This window comes from Vulpes lagopus, chromosome 23 (assembly GCF_018345385.1).
Source record: "Vulpes lagopus strain Blue_001 chromosome 23, ASM1834538v1, whole genome shotgun sequence".
Taxonomy (NCBI): Eukaryota; Metazoa; Chordata; class Mammalia; order Carnivora; family Canidae; genus Vulpes; species Vulpes lagopus.
Genome location: NC_054846.1, coordinates 44,365,455 through 44,383,016, shown reverse-complemented (window position 1 = coordinate 44,383,016; position 17,562 = coordinate 44,365,455). Strand labels below are relative to the sequence as shown.

Sequence of the window (17,562 nt, the reverse complement as noted above, 5' to 3'; positions counted from 1 at the left end):
TATGGATTAAATAATTATAAGAATTCCCACAAAAGTATTAGAAAAATGAGGAAGGATTGTAAAAGTACTCTTGGAGTATGGATTCTTATTCTTATTTTTAGCATGATAGCAATAAAATGAGCCATAAAAGAAAACACTGTCAGATTTTACTGCCAACCTAAAAGGAAGTCGAGGTAAGGTGACGACGGGTGGGGTCAGTGTAGGAGTCACTGGCTGGTCAGGTAAGAGATGGTGGATCTGAGAAAGCTTATTTAAATACCATAAAAACTTTTATGTCCAATTTCTTCTGTAAACTGTGCTACTACTTCTATGGTTCAGTTTTCTGTTTTGGAGTGCTGCACTTCGGTAGCAGAAAATGTCTATGGACATAATAGCATTCACTTTTTAACTTTCAGGAATATCTACTTACAACAACTTCCTTTTAAATGATTGCTTCTACTTTGAACCAGGTATTCCATGATGCTTACAGTTTTAAAAATTAGATGATTATGATGGATAAAACATAACTATTGTAAGTCAAATGTATAAGATAGTAATATTAGAGCAGTTTGGCTGCTTCAGATTCTAAATTGGATGTGGGTTGTTTTGGTGAAAGGAAGACAGCAATATTTTTAATATTATAATTGTTTCTATAATGCACATTGAATCTGAGGGAAATAACCGTTGCAAGAATGCTTTTTTTAGCTTTATAGAAAATTATACGCTTACAAAATTACATAAATATAAAAAATTAAAGCAAAAAGGGCAGAACTTGATATTGCATCAAATATACATTATTCATTATGAGGAAGAGAGCTATAAAAATGTAGAATTCCACAGGGTATAGTTTTTATGCAAGAATTGATGTAGCAGATTGAAAATTTAGTTGGCAAATAGCTACTGACTTTTTAATTTAGAAACATTAAGATTTAGTGTGTCAATCTGGCTGCTACGCGGATTGTGCAGTATTCAAAGCTCTAAGTTAAAGCTCTGTAAGATTTAAGTGTGATAACATGCAATACAAAATCATCTTTACAGAAAAATCTGATTACTTGGATCCCCCTCTATGCCCAAGAGTTTGAACCCCATATGAAACATTAATGGACTTCTATATTTCATTTAAAAGTTCTCACTGAGACGGGGCGCCTGGGTGGCTCAGTGGTTGAGCATCTGCCTTCAGCTCAGGGCGTGATCCCAGGGTCCTGGGATCGAGTCTCACATCAGGCTCCCACAGGGAACCTGCTTCTCCCTCTACCTATGTCTCTGCTTCTCTCTCTCTCTCTCTCTCTCTCTCTGTCTTTCATGAATAAATAAATAAAATCTTTTTAAAAATTCTCACTGAGAATTATGAGAGCATCAAAGTGACTGGAGCTACTAATATGTATCTTCTTTAGCTGTACACATGAAAGAAACTAATTTTTTAAATAAAAGTTATAAGCAAGACGGTCAAGTATATTTGATATTCTTTGATTTATGAAAGGTTACAAACTAGTTCAGGGTTTCTTCCCCCAGGATGATAGTGGAGCTCTTCAAACAATGAGTTCTAAAGGGAAAGGATTGGGTGCCATGTGTCTCTAATTAGAACTTTTAATTTACTAATGCGTTAAAAGCATTGTTTCTCTACCGCCCTCTATCCCCCCCACCCCCAACAAATCAGACACTCACTGGTGATGTCGTCATCTTATTTACCCTTCTCCCTCCTTCTTCCTCTTCCAAATACATAGAAGTTTTGGGTCACATCATGGTAACCAACACTGTGGCAGCTGTTACCCACTGTACTGCGTCAGGAAAAGCTTCCATCTCTTCAACATTTCAGATCTGCTTTCCCCATGGACATCCTTAAACTGGCATGTAGGTGATCATCTGGAGGCTTGTGTGTGTTATAGTCCTCTCCATTTTTTTTTTTCAGGAAAATGGGGAATGTGTAATGTGCGGGTGTGATTTTCTTCTAACCCCCATCTTTAGTCTTTCTCCAAAAAATAACAGAGTGGCAGTTCATCTCTCACCTTTCTTGCCCTACGTGAAGTTCCTTCTCTGAATCTCACCTCCATGCCTTGCCTCACAGAGGTCTCACAGGAGACTGCTTAAAACTGCCTCCCATTGTCCAGAGCCCATGGGCAACACTATTCTCAGTATTGCCTTTGCCCCTGGCATACCATCTCTCTTTTACCTTTACGCAACCCACCCCCTCCATTTTGAGCACTGCCTTCTGTCCATGCTACTGTCTAGCTTGTCCAATTGAGGTCACTCCAAATTTGTTGAGGATTTGGCATCTGGATCATAGTCTTTCGTGTCATGGCATGATCCTGGATGACTTTATTATCTACATGGATGATAAATTCAACACTTTAGTCTTAAGGGTTAAGACTTGGGTTGGGTGCCATGTATCTCTAATTAGAACTGTTAATTTACTTGGACCTTCTTCTTGAAGGTCCCATATTACAACTACCTGCATGGCTACCTGCTGGACTCTGAAATCTTTAATATAATCTTTGCCCCTAAGCTTTAGTCACCCAAACCTGACGCACTGCTTCATATTGCTCTTTCCCATACTTTCCTATTCTCTTAATTCAGTTCTTCCCTGTAGTCATAATATGCTCAAATCTTTCCTTTTTTTAAAGATTTTATTTATTTATTCATGAGAGACAGAGGAGAGAGGCAGAGACACAGGCAGAGGGAGAAGCAGGGTCCACGCAGGGATCCCAATGCAGGACTCGATCCTGGGACTCCAGGACCATGCCCTGGGCTGAAGGCAGGCACTCAACCATTGAGCTACCCAGGGATCCCCTCTTTATATACAAAACAACTTCATCTCTAGTCACAAGTCAACCTCTAGCTGTCTGTTAATATCTCCTATTCACTTCTGAGTCAAACGCCTCATGAGAATTATCTTTAAAAACATCTTTTTTTTTATTTTGAGGATAGTTGACACACAATATTACATCAGTTTCAGGTGTACAACATAGTGATTCCACATCTCTATACACTATGCGATGCTCACAGCAAATGTAGCCACATTCTGTCCCTAGACAGTGCAGTTAGAGTCATCAACATATTCCTTATAGCTGTGCCCTTTATTTCTGTTACATATTCACTCTGTAACTGGAAGATTATCCTTATTTTCTTCTTTGACTCATTCCTCAGGAGTTGGGCAACTGATTCCACCAAGTCAATGAAATTGCCATTTCTGGCCATCATCTAATTATCCGATCTAATGGACTATTTTCAGACTTCATTATAGTTTATCTCCGCAGCATTTGATTCTCTGTAGTCGGTTTTCCTTCTTTGGATTTTCTGGCATGGTTCTCTCAGGGTCATCTGGTGATTTCTTTCCAGTCTCCTTTGCCAATTCCTCCTCTTGTTTCCATTCTAAAATGTGAATGATCAATTTTTCTGTTCTTTTTGTGTGCTCTCTGGACGTCTCATTCTCTTATGTGACTCCTATTTATAGGCTGAGGATTCATGAAGTCTAAAGGGAGGTAAATGAATAAATATTTTCTAAACAATACATCTTGTCTCAGGAATGATTTAAAACTGCTAATAAGGATATGAGAAAATACAACTGAGTAGCATAAAATCAGTATGAGACAGAAGGAACAAAGAAAAGTAAGGGAGAGAAAATATCACCCGGGAGGAATGAGCTAACTACACTGTAAGTCCTAAATTTAGTCTTAAGCTTTTGAGAAATCAGTGAGAAGAGGGTGAGATCTCATCATGGTCATGCATTCAAAAATGCCCGTAGGGTACCAGTTGTTTAGAAATCCAGCCATTGCTACATATCATAGTAAACACTGTGGAACAAGAGTTTGTCTTGGGTGGAATGGGATGGAACAAAAGTTCCCCTTGGGGGTGGATGAGGAGGCTTCCAAAGAATATGGATCAGATTTTCTATGTCATCATTCCAGAAGATGAACTCATGAGTTCCCAGAGTCTGTATCTTCTAAACACCTTCCATTTAGACAATGGCATCAGAATAAGATTCAATTTAGTTAAAGCAGTTCTGTGACAGGCCAATATAATATGGTTTATGTTCCTAAGGAAACATTTTAGTGTATCTTGAAGTGAAGGTAATTTTGTCTTGCAAGCCATTCTCCCTGAATATTCTCATAAAACAGCTTTTGCTACCCACTGAGGACATTGAGATTCTACTCTGTGGCAAGTATTTAACCCAACAGACTTATATATCTAGCTTTAATCTAAATACTTAGTAGTTACCTGCACCTTGATGTGCCATAGGTATCTCAGTTTCCAAAACTGTATCCATTATTTCCCTCCAAACTGGTTTTTCCTAGCGCTCTCACAGGGAATGATAACATCATGTACCTAGTCTTATCCAGAAATCTTGAAGGCACCCTAGACTTTTGTTTCTTTTCCCCCTGAATCTTACACACAAAAAATACCCAAATCCTTCTAAAAAAAAATGCCCACAATCCTTCTGATATACTCTCCTTTTATCTTGTGTCTCTGCCCTGCTTCCTAGCTCCACTGCCCCTATTTAGGTTCTTTTGGGACCTTATCATTATTTGCCTGTACTACTACACTATTGCACTATTGTCTTACCTGGCTTCCTTGGTCCTAGTCTGGCCCTTCCTCCTTGAATTCACTTTCCATCTGATTCCCTTTTGTATCTCTGGCATTACCACAGTGATTAGCACATGCCAGGCAAATCAGGTATTTTTATTGGATGGATTCATATATGGATGAACGTTCACACATGTGGGTCTTATGAGAGGCACTATTGTAATGTTCCTTTCTAATAACGGAATAATTATATCTATACTCATTTATGCACTGTCATGATTAGGGCAAGTATTTGTGTAGAGTAATAAGTAATGAAATACTGTTTCCCAGATTCTGAGCTTTTATTTTTTTTCTTTTCTAATCTTTCCTATGGGCAGCCACTTGAGGAGAAGACCAGAGAACTCACTTCTCACATCATTGTTAGAAGAAACTCCAAGAGAGGCCTAAAGAGGAGAGAAGGAGAAGGAGGTGGAGATGAGGAGCCTTACAGCAGCTGTGAATCCACTAACAGCCTGGAGGTGGGAGGTAAGGGATTGAGTCAGAAAGGCAGTGAAGATTTAATTAAAGACCCTGGTGTGGAGAAGCTCATGTGAGGAGAACAAAGAAAACTCACCTGCAACTGGCTGGTATTTGTGGGGAGAGGATGAAGGGAAGAGATTTATATGAATGTTAAGAATATGTCACAATGTGGGAGGGAGCCCATAGGGAAAACTGTAAGATAAGTGCATGAAGCCTGATTGGTTGAGGGCTTAAGTAACATTAGGAAAGGCTCTTGAGGGGAATAATTGCACTTAGGCAGCTGATTGCTACAGCCTCTAGAAGTGTGGTGGCTGTTTTATCCAAGTAGAACTGTGCTATGAGTTAGCTAATGGAAGAGTGTTGGAAATCCATGCAAACTTCATCTTGGTCTCACCTCTACTCTACGTGGGTGAGAGAAGGGAATGAGTCATAAGCATCACTTTATGACGCTGGCCCTGGAACTCACAGGAAGCAGTATGAATACTTCAGTAGCAGTCTTACCAAAGAACTAAACCGGACAGGACAGTAGATTTTGTACAGGGTAGTAATTCTGGATAAATAGCCAGATTATGACTTTCAGAACAGGTTCTGTCCTACAGACCTGTGTACTGATCAACAGAGAAGATCTCCTGGAGAAAGAACATTTAATTAAATCTCTTTAAGTCATGAAGCCACCTATCCGTTTCTATTTAAAGGCATATTGCATCTCTTACTTCCTTTTGGCCAAAGGACAAGAGGAAATAAAAAGGAAAGGAAGGTAAGATTACTATTCTTATTAAATCTCTAATGACAATAATTTCAATAACAGCCAACATGTATTAAACACATATGTTTAGGGCATCGGTCTCAGAGCTTTAGTTGTATTGTTATTTTTTATTTATTTAATCCTTGCAACAACTTTGGAATTGGTATAATTTTGTTACCAGGACACACCTCCTTACAGTAGAAGATTATAATTATGGAAAGATGGGATTCCAGTTGATGACGCTGCTTCTGTGGCCCATCAGGTGCTCTAGGGAAGACTGTGTTGCTTAAAGCTTTGGTGTGCTCGACTTGTAATTTACAGATATAATAGCTACCATAAAGAATTATATTGATGATTAGAGATAACATTATATAAAGGGTCTAACATGATGGTCACCATGGAGAAAGTGGGTGATAAAAGGGAATTAATGTCAGGTCCTCTTTGATTAAACTCTCTTTGTTCTTGTATTGTATTGTATTGTATTGTATTGTATTGTATTGTATTTTATTTTTATTTATTTTTGTTCTTGTATTTTAAAGTCAGGATAAAATTAGTTATCACTGTTTTCTTTTTCAAGCCCTGCTATTTATTTTATTTATTTATTTATTTATTTATTTAAATAGTGGTTTTTTTTTTTTTAATTTTTAAAGGGAGTTCTAAGGAGATAAACAGACCAACTCATAATGAGAATGGGGAGATGTTCTTGACTCTGGCTAATGATTTTTAGTCAGTTCCGTTCAATAGTAGACAAACTTAGAGCCCAAAGAGTTAATGTTATAGCCAGGTAATTCCCAGTCTTTCCCAAGTTCATGACCCAATGTCTGGTAAAGGGCAAAACAGAAAGAAAAGTTCCAGGAATGCAGGACTGAGCCAGGCCAGATTATTTTCACTTATTATTTGGCCTTCCAAAGAGTAGAGCAAAGCACCAGTAACAGAGAGATTAAGCCACAGGCAGTTCTGATAATATATTTCCCCAAACTAGACTCAGGCAATCTTAGTAAACTGGCATAGATTGGTTTTTGATAACTTCAGATGGTCAAAGCATATTTGAGTGTTTTCAGAACAGCAAAAGATCTAAGTGATAAATAGTGGGGATACTGACCTCTTGAGGGAATGGTTCATGAGAAAACTAATAACACTACCAGTTTCTATCATTAATGTCCTGGGGAAGCTATAGAATTATTCAGGGGCTTGATCTTAATTATCTTCTAATGCAGATTTGATTTCATTTGCTCTTTGTAATCTCTCATTCTCATTCCTCTTTCCATACACATCCCTTGTTTTTAATTTCATAGCGTTAACATGTTCCATGCTTAATATTCTCAGTACAACAGCTGAGCTCTTCAGAGAAAGACTGTGTCAGTCTCCCGAATAATATAAGGAGTTATGTGAGGGCCTCGCTTTACTACTGCTAGTCATATTTTTATGTGATGCGTCTACTCAGCAGGAGGAATGAAGGATTCAGGGAGAAGCAATGTGATATCCACTCCTATAAATCTTTTTAACTGCTGCTCTCCCAATTTGCTTTAGCCTTATTAAAAACTATCTTTTAGGCTTTTCCATATTTTTTTAAATAAAAATTTCCTTATATCGAAGTGCTACATTGAGATTGTATAAAGAAACAAAGTTCTGTAAGGCTCATTGTGAAAAGGCACCAATAACTTTAATGGATTGTTACTTCTTAATTTTTCAGTTTTAGATGTTATCTACTACTTTCCGACTATGGGAGGTGAAGACTTAACTCTCTTTCCCTCCCCTCCTCGCCCACCCCAATCACACACACACACACACACACACACACACACACCACCCATCCATCCATCCATCCATCCATTCCACCATCCTCTCAGTAAAGTTTCATAGTACTGAAAAATTTCATTGGATCTATATGCATTTAAAGAACTACAACTATGCAAATACTAGTTACACTTGAGTAATGTAATATAATTATTTTTTATGGACAAATTGGGATTTTCCTGGAATTCATAATTATCTTTTTGTTGATGATTATTCTTTTAATGAGTTTATCACAAATTCAAGCCCCAATTCGCACCCAGCTGTCTAAATCTCTCATGAACACATCTGATATTCTATCAGTTTCATCTTTGGGAAATAACTTCCCCAGGAACTTCTAACTCACTTAAATTTAGGCAGCGGCTTTCAAAACTTGCTTTCAATCCCTGCTGCCCAGCTGTCCTTGGATCTTATCCTGGTGTTTCCTTCCTCTCCTTTCTTGTATAGGAACCTCTGGTTCTTCAGTTCTGACTCTTTTTCTTCATCTGCTCTGGCATCTTATCGGATAACATCCATTAGTAGCTTCCTGAGAAAGAAAGGATAAGCGGCAAAATTTTTGAGACTTGCATATTCTAAAATGTATTTATTCCACCTTCAGACTCAATTATAGTCAGGAGTGATAGTTTGTTGGATACAAAATTCTAGGAGGCAAACCATTTTCCTGTGCAATTTTAAAGGCATCTCTCTGTTGTTTCGCAGCTTCTGCTGTTGTTAATGAGAAGCTGAAATGCCATCATTATTTTTGATGGTTTGTGTGTAAAACCTGTGGTCTCTGAAAGCTTTTTTTTTTTTGTATTTGTTCTTCCTAGTGGCCTGAATTTTTACAAGAATGCACCTTAATGTGGGTCTGTTTTCATCCACCCTGTTGGGCATTCAGCCTGGAAACTCACATCCTTCAATTCTGTTAATATTTTCTGAAGTTGATTTTTATTTCCTTTTTCTGCATGTTCTTCTGGAACACCCCTATATAATGAGGTTGGATCTCCTGAATTAATTCTCTGATGTTCCTATCATTGTTCTACTATAGCCCACTTCCGTATTTTTCTATTTCTGAGAGATTTGCTTAATATTTATTTCAGGATTTCTATTGTGTTTTTAATTTCTACAATCATTTAAAAATATTTTAAACATCAGCTTCATGGTGATGTTTAAACTATATGGTGTGTATAATTTATATACAACAAAGCACACCCATTTAAGTGAACAGTTTAGTCAATATTGACAATGTATGTTTAATCAGTATATGAACCATTTCAATTATACCAAAACATTTTTTGTGCTCTTGGCTGGCTTTCATCATACATCTTTTTTCATCCTTTTACTTTAAACCTATTTTTACATTTAAAGTGGCTTCTTGTACACAACATATACTTGGATATTTCTTTCCCAATCAATACAGATGATAACCTTTGCCTTTTAATTGTAGTGGTTAAACCATTTTCATGTAATGCATTTAACTATCTGGTTGGGTTTAATTGACCATTTTACCATTGGCTCTTTGTTTGTCCCATTTAGTCATTGGTTATTTTTCATATTTTCTGCCTTCTTTTGGATTAATTGGATTTTCTTTTTTTAGTATATCATTTTATTTCCACTGTTGGCTTATTCACTCTAACTCTATTATCATCTTAAAAAATTTTTTTTCAAGAACTCTTTTATTTCCAAATAGCCTTTTAAAAAAATCCATCCTATTGGTTCTTGGATATATTTTTCTCTTTATTTCTGTGAGTATATTAATACATTTTGAGGTTTTCTTCTCACTGCAAAGTTTTTCCAATTTGCTTTCTTCCATCTGTTTGTTTTATCTCTTTCACATCAGAGGCTTTCCTCAAATGTTTCAACATACTATAGGAGGGTTCCATTTTGGATAATGACCTACCAACTATACTGGATCCTCACTTTTTGGGAATTTTTAAGATGAGGCACAGCAAGAGAAGTAGCAGTGATAGAGGGAGAACACAGTCAACAGGTGCTGAGATGAAGGGAAGCTGAATCACAAGAATGAGTAACAGCTGACGACTGCATTTCAGGGGATGCCTGTTGCTTGAGTGGGGATGAATGACCTACCAGATTCATGAGGGCAAACCACATGGCTACTGGAATAGGTTTCTGAGTCTTCCAGTTCTGTGTGTATCTATGGTCAGAGCACTTGGATTTGAATCCTGGCAATGTGACCTTGAGCATATCACCTAACTTTTCAGTAACTCCTCATGTGTAGGGATAATAATCAGAGATAGTTTCAGAATTTCTATTTAGAGGTGCCTTGTGCTGGCAAGCTGATTGGAAGGAGAATTTATAGTGAGTTGGCCTAGCACATTTCAAAAAAGTCAGCTTTCCATATCAAACAATGGAGAGTGGCTGAGAGAGAGAAAGAGAGAGAGAAAGTTAAAGATACCTGTTGGCACCATTATTCCTAATGACACTGGTTGGCTTATTTTGACAGTTAAATGAAATTACTTATTCTATATTATTCTATTTATTCTATTTATTATTCTATTTATTCTAAATATATTTATTATTAATGATGGTATAAATTATTATAATATTTTTGTTGCCAAGCATATGAATGAAGGAGATATGACAGAGAGGAACAAGAGTTTATTGAAGTGACAGGCAGGTCCTGGTGTCTCTACATTGGATCTTACTAACAAGCTTGATCAACTTCTACTCTAAATCTGGAGTTAAATGAGTGTTGGTCTATCCATTGTGTCCAATTCTATCTCTTAAGTGCTCTAGAGCACTCCTCTCCTATGGTTACTGCCTGTAGTTAAAACTGCTCGCTCTGTCTTTGCTTTATCACTGTGTTATGCCCTCTAACAATTGCATTCCCAGGGAACTGTTTATATCGTATACAATGACTTGCTCCGAAGATGCTGTTTCTGGTTTTTAAATTTGTATCTTGTCAGCAAAGTTCAGTTTCAAGTCCCAGTAGCCAGGCACCCCTTCCCCCCCCTCCCCAACTGTTCCCTACATCCAGTCTTTTATTTTTTATTTATTTATTTATTTTTTAATAAATTAATTTTTTATTGGTGTTCAATTTACCAACATACAGAATAACACCCAGTGCTCATCCCGTCAAGTGCCCCCCTCAGTGCCCGTCACCCATTTCCCCCCACCCCCCGCCCTCCTCCCCTTCCACCACCCCTAGTTCGTTTCCCAGAGTTAGGAGTCTTTATGTTCTGTCTCCCTTTCTGATATTCCCCACACATTTCTTCTCCCTTCCCTTATATTCCCTTTCACTATTATTTATATTCCCCCAATGAATGAGAACATACACTGTTTGTCCTTCTCCGATTGACTTACTTCACTCAGCATAATACCCTCCAGTTCCATCCACGTTGAAGCAAATGGTGGGTATTTATCGTTTCTAATGACTGAGTAATATTCCATTGTATACATAAACCACATCTTCTTTATCCATTCATCTTTCGATGGACACCGAGGTTCCTTCCACAGTTTGGCTATTGTGGACATTGCTGCTAGAAACATCGGGGTGCAGGTGTCCCGGCGTTTCATTGCATCTGAATCTTTGGGGTAAATCCCCAACATTGCAATTGCTGGGTCGTAGGGCAGGTCTATTTTTAACTCTTTGAGGAACCTCCACACAGTTTTCCAGAGTGGCTGCACCAGTTCACATTCCCACCAACAGTGTAAGAGGGTTCCCATTTCTCCACATCCTCTCCAACATTTGTGGTTTCCTGCCTTGTTAATTTTCCCCATTCTCACTGGTGTGAGGTGGGATCTCATTGTGGTTTTGATTTGTATTTCCCTGATGGCAAGTGATGCAGAGCATTTTCTCATGTGCATGTTGGCCATGTCTATGTCTTCCTCTGTGAGATTTCTCTTCATGTCTTTTGCCCATTTCATGATTGGATTGTTTGTTTCTTTGGTGCTGAGTTTAAGAAGTTCTTTATAGATCTTGGAAACTAGCCCTTTATCTGATACGTCATTTACAAATACCTTCTCCCATTCTGTAGGTTGTCTTTGAGTTTTGTTGACTGTATCCTTTGCTGTGCAAAAGCTTCTTATCTTGATGAAGTCCCAATAGTTCATTTTTGCTTTTGTTTCTTTTGCCTTCGTGGATGTATCTTGCAAGAAGTTACTGTGGCCAAGTTCAAAAAGGGTGTTGCCTGTGTTCTCCTCTAGGATTTTGATGGAATCTTGTCTCACATTTAGATCATTCATCCATTTTGAGTTTATCTTTATTTACTTTGCAAATCTCATCACGCCTAGAAGATGGGCTGAGACAGTACATGCGGAAACACGACCCTAAATAAGATACACCAGTAAATATTTTATGATTTTCACAGACAGTTGTAGCTGAGGGTCTTGTGAAACCATACTGTTAATCAAATCTTATAAAGTGTATTTTTCTCTTCTGCTTATTTGAAGCTTCCCATGAGTTCTTATCTAAGTTGAGGCATAGATTTAAAAAGCCATTGTTGCTGAGGCTTAAAGAAGTAAATGCTCTTTGAGGTGGACTCAAGCATCCATTTGCCTGCCCTGGCTAATGCCGAAAAGCTTGGCATTCCCACGCTCCACACATCTAAGGGCCTAAATTTACTTTGAGTCAGTCTCCTTCCTCACCACCCTGACCCATACTTCAATTATTTGCTCCTCCCTTTCTCCTTGCTAGATGTGATGCTCTTGCTCTGATTTGGCTTTTCTGAATAGGTTTTAGCCTTGTTTGAATCATTATCACTATGAAACCTTTACATGAAACTCCTTTGTATAAGGGTGTCCACAGGTCTGACTTTTGGGGCCTTAGAAAGGACACCACTCTCTGAGCCTTCAGTGAGTCATTTATTCTTCCCAGGTCCCGGATTGGAAGTGGGTGAATTGAATATTCTACAGGTATTAAGGGCTTTGGATATCACGAAATCACCAGTTGTCAACATTTATTCCCATCAACACTTATGAAGGAGAACTTTCATATCAATAACACAGTCCCATGAATATAGCTGGATTTTGTGAAATTCTTACTACACTAGTAATATCATTATTCTTTTTTCTCTCACTCAAAAATGCAGCTGGAAATGTCACTGATAGTGACATTATTAATGGGATACTCTTAAATCTACTGTAGTTTATGGAAAATTTATAAACCACATTGCTTTATGATGCATAACAAATTGCTTAAGTTATAATTCATTATTGATTAAGACACTTCAGTTAATTCTAAATCTTTTTCTTTTTTAAAAAAACAAACTTTTTTTCTTAACTGTGGAATTCTTTTTAGTAGGGACCTATTTCTGAGAAGCCCCCGTGTAAAACAAATTCAGAGGGTATCTCACTGATTGGATGAGGGTAGGTACTCAGACCTCAATCCCTTCAGTGTTCTTTGGACCCTGCAGCCCCTCCATGAAGTCCTTAGGGCTTTACAGAGCACAGTTTGAAAGCCAAATACCTTTGATTATGTCTTACGCCCCAAGCAGTGATTCCATGACATTGAACCACAGTGAGAGTTCCTCCAGGATAAGGCATCTAGGAAAGTATTTTTAGGAGGACACTGTAGAACTGTGAAATCAGAGTCCCACTTGGAGTACTGGAACCAGACTCGGATGCATTGTCCTATTCCATCGTTACCACATCCCTCCAGGCCCTGAGATAGTTTTCTGACTCTTCTGTGACTCAGGATTATCAGCCAGAAGGCAAGGATGCCTTCCTTGGCCTGCCATCCTTTCCCAAACTCTCACTGCCATTTCGTCTCAATCCATGCTGACCTCACCTGCCTGGCCCTTGTCTTACTGATTGCCCCTCTTTCCACCTGTGGCCTCTGGAACCCCTCTTCTCCCGTCGACACACTTCATTATATATTCCATACCATTTTTCTCTTTGCTCTGTGTTTCCTTATCTTGGTTAGTGACTGCACTATCCTCCTCCTCTTGCTTTCTGAGTCATCACCTCTGATTACTCCCTCTCACATACACTCCACTTCATGTTCAGTCACCAATTCGTGTTGATTCTAGGCTCAAAAATGTCTCTCGGGGGGCACCTGGGTGGTTCATTCTGTTAAGTGCCAGACTCTTGATTTTAGCTCAGAGCAGGATCTCAGGGTGTGAGACTGCGCCCCGCACTGGGCTCTATGCTAGGTGTGGAGGCTGTTTAAGAGTCTCTCTCTTGTGCACATGCCCTCTCAACCTCCCCCATCTCTCTCTCTAAAGAAATGTCTCTCAGATGTGAGGGCAATCTGGTTGTGACATCTGTCACTCCATCGATCACCAGGGCTGATTTGGCCCCTCTGATTTGGCTAGGCGGGTGTCCCCTTCCTCTCTCAGTGCTCCATGTGTGACCTTCCCAAAGCTGTATGATCAGTCAAAGAGGACACTCTTCCCTGAAAGAAGAGGACTGTTCTTCAGTGGAGGGTGTTGGAGTAGCTGTGTCAGAACCTCCAAACAAGCTCTCAAGGTCCATTTGTAGGGAACACATTTGTTCTGAAGTCTGGGAATGAAGCTTCCCAGACTCCAGACACATCCAAATGAGGTGCTGCGTGTGGCAGTCTGCCTTTATTTAAAAAAAAAAAAAAAAAAAAAAAAAAGGCTCTCAGATCTGACATCATCATAATCCCTAGGCTCTTAAAATAACTTTTTGCACAGAGCTCTGAATATAGTCTACAGTCAACAAAGTTTGCTGAGTGCAGTATGTATTAGTTTTAATCTTTCCCAAATGTGTATGCCCTCTTTCTTGTCTTCTGTCCCGTTTGTTCATATTCCTTCTGGCCTCAGTCTCATATTTGGATGAAGATATTTAAGATTTCTTTCTATCGAATATTTCCCATGGGCAGTCTTTTGAAAAACTAATACTTGTAACCTTAAGGTGGGATTTTCATGAGGTATTTTGCAAACTTGAGTAATTTTAGTCAATTTTCCTATGTAGAGCAGCAGTTTCCAACCTTGATGTTGTTTTGATTGGGCATTTCAGAGGTCCCTGGGGTGTAAATGGGGGAGATATGGGTAAGTGAAACTAGCACTGTGATGGAGGGAGACCCTTAGGGGAATATATGTCAGCTGGTCACTTCTACTTGAGGTTATGGAGGTGGGAAGGTTGTAGAGGGCTTCAAAGAGAAAATGGCTTCCACATTTGGAACTTGAATGTTGAGTTTGTGTTCAGATAAGGAAGAAGGGATGAGAAAGTTTAAGATAGGTTAAACCAAAAATAGTAAGATGTGTTCGTTGTATTTTATAGAAAGGTTAGGATTTTAATGGTTGAAAGTGGAAATGGACATATCAAGTGGAAAGAACAGTAATAGTTAAGGCATGTGGTTTAGGACAGGTCCAGGACTTACCAACAACTCTTTGATCTCATGAAAAGATGTATCAAGAGAAAAGAGTAGATAGGCAGGTGGGTTTTAGTTATGGAAGGTCACGAGAACTATAGTAAGTAGTTCAACTTTACAAAATGGGAGTGCCAGAGTGTTCTTTACATGGGAAAGATAGCACCAGAGCTAAGCTATAAGGTCAGAGTTCTGGTGAACCACGTGAGGACCTGCAGCAGGGAGAGACTGGTAGGATGCATTGACCAGACTTGGGACTGACAAGTCTCTAATGGTTATTGAAGATTTTGGTGAGCAGATGTCATAACCTTATCTTCCATTTAAGAATGAAAGTTATGGGGAAAGAGGAAAACTAGGCAGATAAATATTGTGCAGGGCCCTTAACAGTTTGGGTTTGTTTTGTTTTGTTTTTAAGATTTTATTTTATTTTATTTTATTTTTTAAAGATTTTATTAATTTATTTGACAGAGAAAGAGCGCATACGCACAAGTAGGCAGAGCTGCAGGCAGAGAAAGGGGGAGAGGGCGAGGCAAGCTCTCTGCTGGATCCCATAATCCTGGGATCATGACCTGAGCTGAAAGCAGACACTTAACGGACTGAGCCACCCAGGCATCCCTAAGTTTGATTTTTTTGAGGAGACTGCTGTTGCTAATGAACCTTGCCTGCAGTGAGGAGGTGGAGTGGCAGGAGAGGAGAAATTGGTGTGGGAGGATTGCTACCTGTTGCAGCGACTATCTGATCATTTATATATTTCTTCCCCTCATCAGCTACCTTTCCAGCAACTACCATCTGTAACAAAAGGAGAGATTTTATGGAAGAAGATTTAAGAAGAACATTAGGTAGGCATTTGTTCATGCTAGCAGTACTTGACATTTTACAGGTTCTAATTCATTGAGTCCTCATATCAATGCTACATGTAGGTTTTTTTATTCCTCTTTTACAGTTGGGGTAATCAAGTCTCTGAGAAGGTAAGTTACCTATGCAAGGTCACACCATGAATAAATGCAGAACCGAGATCTAAACTCAGGAATATCCAGATTCAAAGCCCATCCATCTTCAAACAAATGTTGTTTTGCATTTTTGTATTATCTTGGGAAATGTTTTTCTTCTCTTATGAAGTATGGTTGTTAATATATGTCTCCTAAATTGACATCAAATATTCCAAATCTAGGTAGTAAGTTAAGGAGCAAATTAAAGAAACCCACACAATCAGACACATCCTTTTCCATTTTCATTCATGCAGTTTAGTTTCTATGCACTGAAAGGCCTGTTATCACAAAATTAGCCAGCCACAAATGTAAGTGACATTTTTTTTCCCTTTTCTTTTCTGATTACCAAGAGGATCTCACCTAAGATTAGAAAGTATTTTGGTGCATCACCTCTCATGGGAATGTAAAAAATAAATTGATAAATTTATGCACCACTGTGAATTCTTCATGACTGAGTTGTCAATTGCTTCCTTCAGGCAATGAGCCAATGTTTATTAAGTTGCTACAATGGGCATAGCGTTTTGTGAGGTTTTGTGGAAAGTGTCAAAAGAAATAGCAGTAGATGTGATTTCCCTCAAAGACAGTTGTGATCTAATGAAGGAGATGAATAAAATATATAAGAATAGAGGATCACTATAAAACAATGATTATAACAATGATAGATACATGCCTAGAGACTGTAAAAATAGCCAGAATTGAGTGGAATTGTTCTCCATAGAAATATGGTAAAGTAGAAAGAACAATTTTCAAATTTTATAAAATTGTAAATCAAAGAAGTCTATGATATTCAAATACTCATTAGACATTTTTTTTTTTGTATTTGGGATTTCAGTTTCTCAACCTTATCATCAAGACTCACTGCCTCCAATCATCAATATTTATTGAGCATTTACAGTGTACTAGGCACAATAGAACATTGTCCCTGCTCTTGTGGAGCTTACATTCTAAAAGAAAAAAAATACACCTCTTTTAAAATGGTATTTTTGTTTGGTGTTTTCTGCAAGGTACTGAGGAAATAGTCTGTAGGGTGAGCTTTGGGTATAATTTAGCCCCATCATTATTTAAAGAGAGGAAGAGGAAGGATTTAAAAGGCAGACAATGATAGACCATTCAGGATAGGTAGGGCTTACAAGGAGATAAACACAATCTCGTCAACTAAGGAGAGATTTGCTGCAGTAAATAGGATGAGGGAAATAGTTTGTGGGATGCAAGCAAAGGAAACAAGGTATCCTTAGACATTGAGTGGAGCCAGAAAGATCATGCGGCCTTTTATCCAAGTACATGGCCACCAAGTAGAAATGGTTGGTGACAAGACAGAAGGCTAAAAAAGGTAATCCTGTGCACCTGACAGAAAGAATAAAGGATCAAAATTGAAGGCAGGCTATAACAATATCAAGAAATTCTTAAAAACAAAAGTGATTTGGAAGCACAAAACTTGGTTAATGCTACCCAATGTCATGATGGGCCAAGAACATTGTGGCTTCCTAAGTTAGAAAATACCATATACCAAAATTTTAAATGGAACACATTACTTTTTTCCAATCAATCCCCTGTCTCTGAAAAAAAGCTTTTTTTTTTCCAGGGTAGGGGAGGAATATGGGACATGGTTGGGAATAGTAGTAGTTATATTAGTAGTATTTTGTTATAATAAACTTTGTATTTAAACTTGGTAAAAGCCCATTAGCTGCCAAGAGGGAATAAGGAATAAATTTCTAAAAATGTACAATTTCCTTTAAAGAAGT

General features: G+C 38.3%; 1 long non-coding RNA gene across 1 annotated transcript; it reads left to right on the top strand.

Moving 5' to 3' along the window:
• The first annotated feature begins 4,948 nt into the window (after positions 1–4,948).
• On the top strand, positions 4,949–15,653 carry LOC121481478. The gene is made up of 3 exons (XR_005985302.1): positions 4,949–5,025; positions 5,715–5,776; positions 15,599–15,653. It is a non-coding gene; the product is annotated as an uncharacterized LOC121481478 (long non-coding RNA).
• Positions 15,654–17,562: the final 1,909 nt, after the last annotated feature.